This window comes from Silene latifolia, chromosome 9 (genome assembly GCF_048544455.1).
Source record: "Silene latifolia isolate original U9 population chromosome 9, ASM4854445v1, whole genome shotgun sequence".
Classification (NCBI taxonomy): Eukaryota; Viridiplantae; Streptophyta; class Magnoliopsida; order Caryophyllales; family Caryophyllaceae; genus Silene; species Silene latifolia.
Window position 1 is genome coordinate 58,055,778 of NC_133534.1, and position 10,582 is coordinate 58,066,359.

The 10,582-nt window shown below is 42.6% G+C and overlaps 1 non-coding gene across 1 annotated transcript; it reads left to right on the forward strand.

Moving 5' to 3' along the window:
• The first annotated feature begins 832 nt into the window (after nucleotides 1–832).
• Nucleotides 833–939, forward strand: LOC141602776 (small nucleolar RNA R71). The gene has a single exon (XR_012524686.1). It is a non-coding gene; the product is annotated as a small nucleolar RNA R71 (small nucleolar RNA).
• Nucleotides 940–10,582: the final 9,643 nt, after the last annotated feature.

The following is a 10,582-nucleotide window of genomic DNA, read 5'->3' on the forward strand; positions in this document are numbered from 1 at the left end:
ATTACTTTGTGGTGGTAATTGCCCCTTTTGTCTTTGTGAGCTTGAAGATGCTAGTTGAGTCAATTGTGTTTCCAACATCTTGGTGTGAGCTAGAATGTTGTTGATGGTGGTGTCTTTTGCTTGGCTATCTTTTTGCATTTGGGTGAAAAATTCTTGTTGATTCTTTTGCATTTGGAGGACCGCTTTTTGGACATCAAAACCTTGGTCATTTTGGTGATTGTATGGATTTTGATTTTGGTAACCTTGGTTTTGATTGTAAAAGGGTCTTTGATTTTGATTTCTCATGGGTGGTGGAGTGTATGTTGTTTGAGGGTTTTGAACATTTTGGCTTTTGTATGAGAGATTTGGATGGAACTTGGTGTTTTCATTGTAAAAATTTGAATAAGGGGTACCACTTTTGTAAGCTTGGAAAGCATTAACTTGTTCGGTTGTTCCCCTACATTCACTTGAGTCATGACCCAAGGTTCCACAATTCTCACATATCCCGCTTGGGATTGATGAGGATGCCGTCATGGCATTGACATGATGCTTTGATGTTTTTGAGTTTTCCTCAAGTCTAGCCATAGCTTGTTCAAACTTCAAGTTGATTGTGTCAATGTGAGCACTAAGTTGAGCACCCAATTGAGTAACGGAATCCACTTCATACTTTCCTCCTCTAGTAGCCTTGCGAGGTCTACTATATTGTGAATTATGGACCGCCATTTCCTCAATCTTGTTCCATGTTTGATTGTCATCAACTTCGGTGAACATTCCATTTGATCCCATATTGAGAATGTTCCTTGAATCTTCATATAAACCATTCCAAAATTGTTGCACTAAAAACCATTCGCTAAGTCCATGGTGAGGACATGAGCGACAAATACCTTTGAACCGCTCCCAAGCTTCATACAAAGATTCTTCATCCCTTTGCTTAAAACCCGTAATTTGAGCTCTTAGCATGTTGGTCTTTTCCGGTGGGTAGAATTTTTGTAGAAAGCTAGAGCTAGCTTCTTCCAAGAATCTATTCCAAGGGTGGCCTTATCAAGGCCCTTCAACCATTGCTTTGCGGTGCCGATTTATTTAAAAAGGAAATAAGACCCATCTTATTTGGTCTTGAGTCACGCCCGTTTGAGAGATAGCTTCACAATAATCGCAAAAGGTTTCCATATGAGAATGAGGGTCCTCACTAGGCATTCCCCCGAATTGGCTCCTCTCAACTAGTTGGATGAAGGCGGACTTGGCAATAAAGTTTCCGGTAAGATGTTGTGGGGTAGGAGTACCATTTGGTAAATCCTCCTCGGTGGGTATAGAGTGTGACGAGAATTTAGGCATTGTAGGTGGATTTTGTGTGGTATTGTTTAATGGGTTCTCTTCTCCTTCTATTGCGAAAGGATTGACAAACTCACTAGTGGGTTGAACAACTTCACCAACACCTCCCAAATTCCTCCTAACAAGTCTCCTATTATTCGTCAAGGTTCTTTCGATTTCACGGTCAAAAGGTAACAAATGTCTTTGTAACCTTCTAGACATGCAAAATATCAAACAACTCGAAAACAATTAGAACAAACCTTGAGGAGTTGTACTTCCCCAAGGTGAAAAAGACACAACTAAAAACAATAAAAGAAATCTTAAATCAATTAAACACCGTCCCCGGCAACGGCGCCATTTTTGATCGAGTCCATTTCGTTTCACAAATTAAGCATATGTGGTCGTTGGTCAATGGTCGATACAAAACACAATTTATACTCCACAAACAACTCTACAATTAGTAAAGAGGTAAGTAAAGGTCGGATCCCAAGGGACGGGTATTGAAATGAGAATTCTATTGTAACTAGTAGTGTCTAAGGGGTGTCACAAATTGGGTTGATGTAGAAGGTTACTAAACTAAAATAACAATGAAGATAAACTAGCAAGATGAATAAAATAAGGGGTGTAAACAATTGATTAAAGGCACTAGGGTGTCATGGGTTCATAGGGGAATCATGGGATATGATCATACAAACATGTTCTCAAATTATAAGCAAGCAATTATTGTTGTGATGGATTGAGTTGGGTTATATCTTACAATCCTAGGAAAGTTTGGGTCCCGGAGCCGAATCGATTAGATTGTACAACACCTACAAGTCGACTTAATCTTTCCCACTCAACACATGCATGGTCTAACAAGACTCGAGTTGGGTTATGTCTTACAAGTCAAGTTGAAAGGATAGAAGATGATAGTAAATGCAAGGATTCATAGGCTTAGCATTTCATCAAATATAACATGTGCATGTATTAAGATCAAAACAAGCAAGCAAATAAGATATGAAAGCATATTAATTTAAGCATGAATCATTCCCATGTTGGTTTCCCCTAATCACCCATTAAACCCTAGCTAAGAGACTACTCACTCATTATCATATTGATCATGCTAGAAAGGTTGTCAATCATACTAACATAATGAAACATGATGAATAAATGAAAGTAATTAGCAATAATTAAAAAGGGATTAAGAGATTATACCTACTAATGATTCCAATAATAAAGCAAGAATAATAGAAGAACTTGATGATTGATGGAAGGTTGTCAATCTCCCAATATACTCAATAATCTTCTAATTACCCAAAATAAAGGAAGAACAAGAGAGAGATTAAAGAACTAAAACTTGGATTAAAACTTGATTAATACTTGATTACAATATTGAAGAGAGATTTGATTGATATTAACTACACTAATTATTGATAAGAAGAACATGCTCCTCTAATTAGACTAATGGGGTATTTATAGTGAAAATTAGGGAGGATGCATTAGGGTTAACTAAGGGCTAAACTAGTAATTACACTTTTTAAGTTGAGCAAGGAGACTCCGGTATTCTCCGAGAGAAGGGCTTCTCTAATCGTAGCTTGAAGAATGAAAACGTCTTGCATCTTGAAATCCGTGCGGATGGGAGTCGGGACGGCCGGATCTGGGCTGTAGAATCCGAGCGGATCCTTGGGCAAGACGCTCGGATTGGCGAGGGGGAATCCGAGCGGATTCCTTTGAGGGACGCTCGGGTTGGGCTTGGGCGGACGGACGGATTGTGTACAATCCGTTCGGATTGTCTGGCAGCATCTTTTCTTCTTCTTCTCTTCCCTTTTCTTCATGAATTCCTTGGGGATTTCCTTGGGGACTCAAGGATCCTTTCTCAACAATGCTCTTCTACTATGCTATGTACAAAGGCCTTCTAGTCTTGTCTCTCCTTGATGCTTGGTCATTGAATATGATCAATTTAGCCTCGTTTTGCCATGAAAATGCAAGATTCTTACTCCTTTCCTACCAAGGGATCAAAATCTCAAAGAGTATGCAAAACAAAGAACTAAAGATAAGAAATGACCCAAATAGGCACTAAAAAGCATGGAAACAATGGTAATTCGGGGGCTAAATATGCGCCAATTATGGTCACATCAACCATACACATTGAATTGTAATTAGGTGAATAACTTATTCTATTCACTATACTTTTCAAGAAAAGTCACGAAACATCTTACTTTGAATACAAGATTTGCACACACCAAAAGATTCCCAATCAAATGGTTTGAGACACTAGTTAAAACTAGTTTCTAAAAGCAATATCCAATCGAGAATTGAGAAATGATTGAGGTTAGCAATTTGAGTCTTATATATATATATGATATTTTATTTCTAGTTTGAATATAATTACCTTGATTTGCATGGTCTCACCATAAACTTAATCGTGGTATGTAAGAGTACAACGCTTGTTTTATTTGCATAATGGTAAAACTCTTTACCTTTTGTGCAAAACTCAAATTATATTCTTATTTAGACATATTGTACATCATAACAATTATTGAGGTACATCCCTATATACAATACTAAAATGAGTACAGTATAACACTTATATGTCCATGGATGAAATGACAACTACCCTAGTTCCATTCATGTAAATATCTGAGTTTATTCTTGCTAGTCGTCACACAATAATGCCAAATATTATGATGAAATCCATAAATTTGTATCAAATACTCATTATGTGGTAATTGGCAAGAATGCAATGTCAATGTCATAGATATTTAGGAAGGAATATGTTGGAGTCACACGACCAACTTCCTAGATCTTTACTCATTTGGGGTTTGTCTCTATTTAAGTGTCTAACACTTTCTCTTTCGAGCCTAGTTCTATCCTTAACAATTAAGATAGGAAATTTACTTCATATTGCTCCCACTCACTTTAAGAATTTCTACTTGATGAAGACTTATCTTCATGTAAGTTCCTAGTTAATCCTTCACAAGGATGAACTCTATTGTGATATTTGGTCAATCAAAATTTCTAACAAATTAATTTACCAATTTAACATTGTCATGTTCTTAACAACTTAAGTGCTTGATGACAAGTGTTTAGGTTGAGCAATAAGACTTTTGAACCATGGATGCATAGAAGATATAATTGTTTAGGAATTTTCTACCGAGTTGATTAATTAAGGTCAATGCGGTCTTACTCGTTGGTTGATTGTATGATCGTTCGTATGTTTAATAAATAGAGCGCATAAAGTAAATTGACACGTGAGGTTTGGTGACACGGAAAACCCAATGTGGGAACAACCGCGGGAGGGACGGTACCCTGCCAAATATTGCACTATATTTGAATAGGAGGATGATTACAATTGAGGCGCAAGGCTAATCCTGCTGGCACTAGGCGTCTGGCCTGTAAGATCCTGAACGGATGTATATTTGATAATAATATGCTAATGCCATGGTGTTGATGTGTTCTTGAATGTGAATGTGTGAATGTCCTTCTTGATTTGCTTCCTTGGCTATTTATAGGGTGAGAACCCTAGATATATCCTACTTTGATTATGGAAAGGGAATATAATTTCCATAAGAACTCTTTCCATATTCGGCCGCCTTCCCCAATTCTCCCTGATCTCCCAAACTTCTCCCTAACTTCTCCCTAACTTCTCTTTCCTTAATTCGGACGCCTTCTATGATGGGCTCCTGATCTTCCTTCAGCCCGTTTCCCTTTTCTCCCAATTTCGGGCTTCCTTCCTCCTTATTACTCCTCCCATAGCCTTTTATTTTATTATGTGGGCCTTCCTTATTGTGCTATTTTTTGTCCAAACAGTTTGCCCCAAATTTCTTGTGAAGTACGCTTTAAGGTGTCGAGGAAGGAATTCACGTAATCGTATGCCAAAACCCTAAGCCGTCTTTTACACTCCTTCTCATGCACTCCATCACGTCAGCCACCCTATTCCTCTTTTCTCGCATCCTACTCCCTCTCTCCTCTTTATAACCCCAACTCCCACTTTGTACTTTCATTTACTCCAACCCATTTCAAAAAAGATTCTTCTCTCTAAACCCTCAGGCTTCCTTCTTCTTCATTTTGCCGGCTTCACTGTTTCACTCCCCTCCGTCTCTTTCACCAGGTATTTCTCCCTCTTTTTCTTCTTTGATTTCCATTTTCTCTCTCCACCATGGGTAAAACTCGTCAATATTCATCAACCTCCACACCTTCTGACCGTAATCTCGACCCAACTTTTCCTTCTCGAGGAATTTTTAAACATCCCCACGACTGTGACTCCGCTTTGACTCCGACCGACATTTCTACGATCAAAAATCTGCTTGGTCTTGGTGACGGGGTGGATATTGCCATCCCTGAACCGGGACAGAAAGCTGACGCCCTCCGTCCAGGGTGGGTTAGCTTTTATCTGTACCCATTTAGATACGGCCTCCGTTTTCCTTTCCCTAAACTCATCCAAGACTTCATCTTTACCAACAATTTCACCATGGCACAAATTTCTGCTGCCATTTGGAGGGTTCTTCTCTATTCTCTGGCCGCCGGTCAGAACACTAGTAAACCTGTCACTCTTGGCGATCTAGCCCATATGTACAACATCAGATCCCTGGGCAGGGGTCAATTCTCAATCCGGGGCCGTGGAGAGGCTCCATTCAAACACGTGTCCAAATCCCGTGATGAGAAATGGTTTGAGGACTTCTTCTTTGTGAGGAAGGACTCTATCCAGCCTCCTGCTGATTACATCTTCGAGAAATGGGTTCTGACTTCGAGTAAGTAGCCTTCCTGTCACCTGATTTATTTTATCTCGCCGCTTACTAGCTTACTTCATCGTCTTCGTGCAGGCCCCTGTGACCTGACCCGCATTGGTGCCAAGATCCCTGCCTGCAGCAAATTGTTCAGTATCTCTGAGTTTGAGAGAAAGTTCCCAGACCTGCTCCCTGGTTTTTCACCTGCCTCTTCCTCTAACCCTCCTCAGTCGGCTCAGAGCATGTCCTCTGGTAAGGCTTCTACAACTATTTTAATTTGCATGATGTTTCTCCTGATGTTTTAAGTATCCCGACGCCTGAGGTGATGTCTGCTTGTAGGCTCCAAAGTTGATCCTTTAGAAATCATCCTCCAAAGTGCCAAAAGGAAGAGACCTTCTGCCAGCCCTGATGTGGCCTCTTCCTCTAAGAGGAGTGGTCCTGCTGCTTCCTTCCAGACTCGTCCTACGTTTTCCAGTTCTGCTGCCCCCGAGCCCTTGGAGGTTGACCCATTGTCTCGTCATCCGCCTACTCCTTCTGCCAGTCCACGTGCTTCATCTAGCGGAGGCATTACCGCTTATTTCCCAGAGGGTTTTGGGAATGTGGACAAGGTGCCATATTGGCCGGAGATCGATCAGCTGCTCTTCCCTCCTCTAAAGGAGACATTTTCAGAGTTCTCCCCAGAGGAGATGGTTGAGAACGACGTGCACAATGCCTTCATGGTAAATACTCTTCATTTTCTACCTGTCTGTTTGCTTTTGCTTAGTTTCCTCTTGCTGACTTCTGACTTTCTTGACCCTGACCCTCCAGTCTGCACTCTATAATAGGAAGATGATCAACATAGTGCAGACTACCAGCCGTGCGACCAACGTTAAAAACCAGGAGCTGAAGGGGAATATTTCTGATCTGGCGCAGCAGCGGGCTGATATGAAGAAGCGTGTGGTGGAGTTGAAAACTGAGTTTTCTGTCACCAAGAAGAAGCTGAAGGAGGGGGCTGATCAGCTGGCTCGTACTCAAGCGGTGTGCAGCACTTTTTCTGACTCCCTCAAGCGCTCTGATGAGAAGATAAGCGAGCTTATCTCCCTGGCCACCAAAGTTATTGCCTATGCTACCTGGCGGGGAAAGATCAACGGGATCCGTGCTGCTCTTAAGGAGGCTCCCACCCAGCAAGCTATATAGGAGAAGGAGAAGCAGCTGGAGATGCTCTACCCCACCCAACCTGATCTGAGCGCGCTGATGCCTAAAGTTGGGGAGGTGAATTCTCCTGCATTGGCTGAGCAAGCTGCTGGGAGTGACGCCGGAATATCCCAGGATGCTGCTGATGGAGCTCAGGAAACTATGGCAGCTGAGGATGTGCAAGCTGGTGCGGTACCTGAAACGGGAGGTCAGCAGGCAGAGGAGATGCCAGAGGTGGAGGTCATTAATGTGACCGATAATTAAGTATTTTTATGTTTTGATGAACTTTTTTGGCAGTCTAGCCCAGAGGTGGCAGACTTGTAAGTTTTAAAATTCTCTTTTTGTGGTTGCTCCGCCAAGGTGGCGGTAAAACTTGGGGCCGTATTTTGGCCATATTTTGGAATGTCCCTTGTCACAGTTTGGCAAGGTTTTATCCTTCATATTGTGTGCTTGTTATCTAGTTTCTCTAGTTTAGGAAGTTTGCCGTGTCAGCCTGCTTGACTGATTTAGGCGAGTCTTGTCATCCTGAAAAGGCTGACGCTCTGACTGAGCTAGATGCCGTGTCGGCCTGATGGCTGATTTAGGCATATGCTGCAATGTAAGGAGGAGTGGCCGTGTCAGCCTAAGAGGCTGATTTAGACCAGCCTGGTCAGCCTGAAAAGGTTGACCCAGACTAAGCTAGCTGCCGTGTCAGCCTGATGGCTGATTTAGGCGTATGCCGTAGTTTTGGACTACTTAACCTTGTTCATGACGCATGGTGTGTTCATCGCGTTTAAAGCCAACATGGGCGTAACTTAGGCAAGTTTATCGTCATTCTAGGACCAATGGGACGCTACATGATTCTGGTAGCGCAGATATCCCTACGTTCCATGTTCGTGTGCATGCATGCTGGGGCCCTGATTAATTGCGATTAGTGCGAGCTACGTCCAGGGGGTGGTATTAGGGGTAGCTGGGTAAGCGTTTTTAGCTGTCAATCAGGCTCCCTTTCGTATGTTCCACAGTCCGCCTGGTGAGGGTGCTCCTTGTAGAGAAAATAGATTAGGCATGTTGGAGTGCCATGTGCCTTGTCACCCCGCGTTGGCAGTTGACAGTCCTGCTAGACATCTTTTCAAAGTACCATAGACACTAGCGTTCAAAGTGATGTACTTAGAGAAGCCTGAAAATAAGAAAATCTATTAAAATGATGTGAAGTACCTGTCGCCATCTCATGGGGTACCAGAGCAATTGTGGTCCCAAGACGCTACCAGACCACGCCATCTAATAGTAGTTTAAAGCTTTGAAAGAGTTAGAGACACCAGAAATAAAAGTGAAATTGGCAGTATGCCTACTACCGGATTTTTATTTTAACTTTTAAAAATGATTTGGCTTTTCATAGTACATCATTCTGAAAGCTAAAGTCTACTTATTATTAAAAGTAATATCTCTTCAGGTGAAGTATGTTCCATGGGCGTTGTATGATTTGACCATCCATAGTCACCAGTCTGTATGCGCCATAGCCAACAACTCCTTCTACCTGTTTTGGTCCTTCCCATTTGTAGGCGAATTTGCCTGCTTTTCGATTTTTGGTGTTTTGAAACACCTCTCGGAGAACCAGATCTCCTACCTCCAGGAGCCTGATTTTTACATTCTTCTTATAGCTCTTGGCCACTAACTGTTTGTAGGCGGCCAGACGGATTTTTGCACTTGCTCGCAGCTCGTCAATTGTGTCCAGGCTTCTGGTCATCTCTGTATTGTTTAGTTCCCTTGTCATATTTTCATACCTGTGAGTGGGAACTAGGACTTCTGACGGAATGACTGCTTCCGCGCCAAACACCAGGCTGAAGGGTGTTTGGCCTGTTGCTATCTTTGGTGTCGTTCTGTCTGACCACAACACTAGTGGCAATTTATCTGCCCACTTTCCTCCTAACTCCTGTAACCTCCTTCTTAGATTATCCATGATGATTTTGTTGCTAGATTCAGCTTGCTCGTTGGACTTTGGAGTCCTAGGTGTTGACTTTTATAGGGTGATGTTCCACCTGGCACAGTATCCCTCGGTATCATTGGAGATGAATTGTGAGCCATTGTCACATATGATTTCTGATGGGATACCAAACCTGCAAATGATGTTTCGTTTTATAAACGAAATGACCTGTTTATCTTTTACTTCTGTGAATGCTTCTGCCTCTATCCACTAGGAGAAGTAATCTGTCATTGCCAACATCCAGGTTCTGTTTCGTGTGGCTCGTGGCAGAGGTCCTACTATGTCCATGCCCCATGCCATGAATGGCCAGGGAAAAATGATAGGATGCAAGGGTTCTGCTAGCTGATGGATCATTGATGCTGAGCGCTGGCAGGCGTCACATTTGCGTGCATACTCTACTGCATCTGCCTTCATTGTAGGCCAATAGTATCCCTGCCTGAGGGCTTTATTTGCCAGACTCCTGCCCCCTACATGGTTTCCACATTCGCCACAATGGAGAGCATGTAACACAGTTTGCGCTTCTTTCTTGTCTAGGCACCGTAAGTAGGGGCCTGCTAGTGATTTTTTGAATAATATATCATCAATGAGTATAAACCTGGAAGCCCTCACTCTGAAAGCTCTCACTTCTTTCTTGTCGTCTGGCAGCTTGTTATGACGCAGCCAGTCTAGGTAAGGTGTACGCCAATCCAAGTCATCTGCCTGCTCAGATGTTTGATCAGGTGACTGTGAGCTCTCACCTTCCTCTGTAACCGCCTGGGCTCCTTCTCCATTATGTGGATCCTCTAGTTCTCCTTTGTCTGCCTTTTGGATAGAAGGCTCCAGCATGTGTGCTATTGGAATGCTGGATAGCTCTGTTGGTTTAAATGTTGCCCCCAGAGTTGCCAGGGCGTCCGCTTCCACATTCCGATCTCTGGGAATCTGCCTAAGCTTGCAAGTTGCGAATTTTTGTTTTAATTCCTTCGTTATTTTCAAGTATGCAATCATCTTTGAGTCTCTGGCTATGAACTCATCATTTACGTGGTTGACTATTAGCAAAGAGTCACTGGATATGTGCAGGTGCCTGACCCCTAATTCCAGAGCTAGCTTCATTCCCAATATCAAGGCCTCGTATTCTGTTTCATTGTTGGTTGCCTTGAATTCACATCTTACTGCTTGCGCTATTAGGTCTCCCTGTGGTGATCGCAGGATTAATCCCACACCTGCCCCCCTTTGGTTGGAGGCTCTGTCAATATGAATCTGCCAGACTTCTATCTCCTTGCTTTCCTCTAAGGTGAGGATCTCCGTATATGCTAGATTCTGGATGGCTGGGCTGAAGTTTGACACGAAGTCGGCCAGTGCTTGTGATTTGATTGCTGTTCTGGGGTCATACTGGATATCATACCCACTGAGGTGCATAGACCATTTTGACATTCTGCCTGATAGTTCAGGTTTCCTCATGATAGATTTTAGCGTGTAG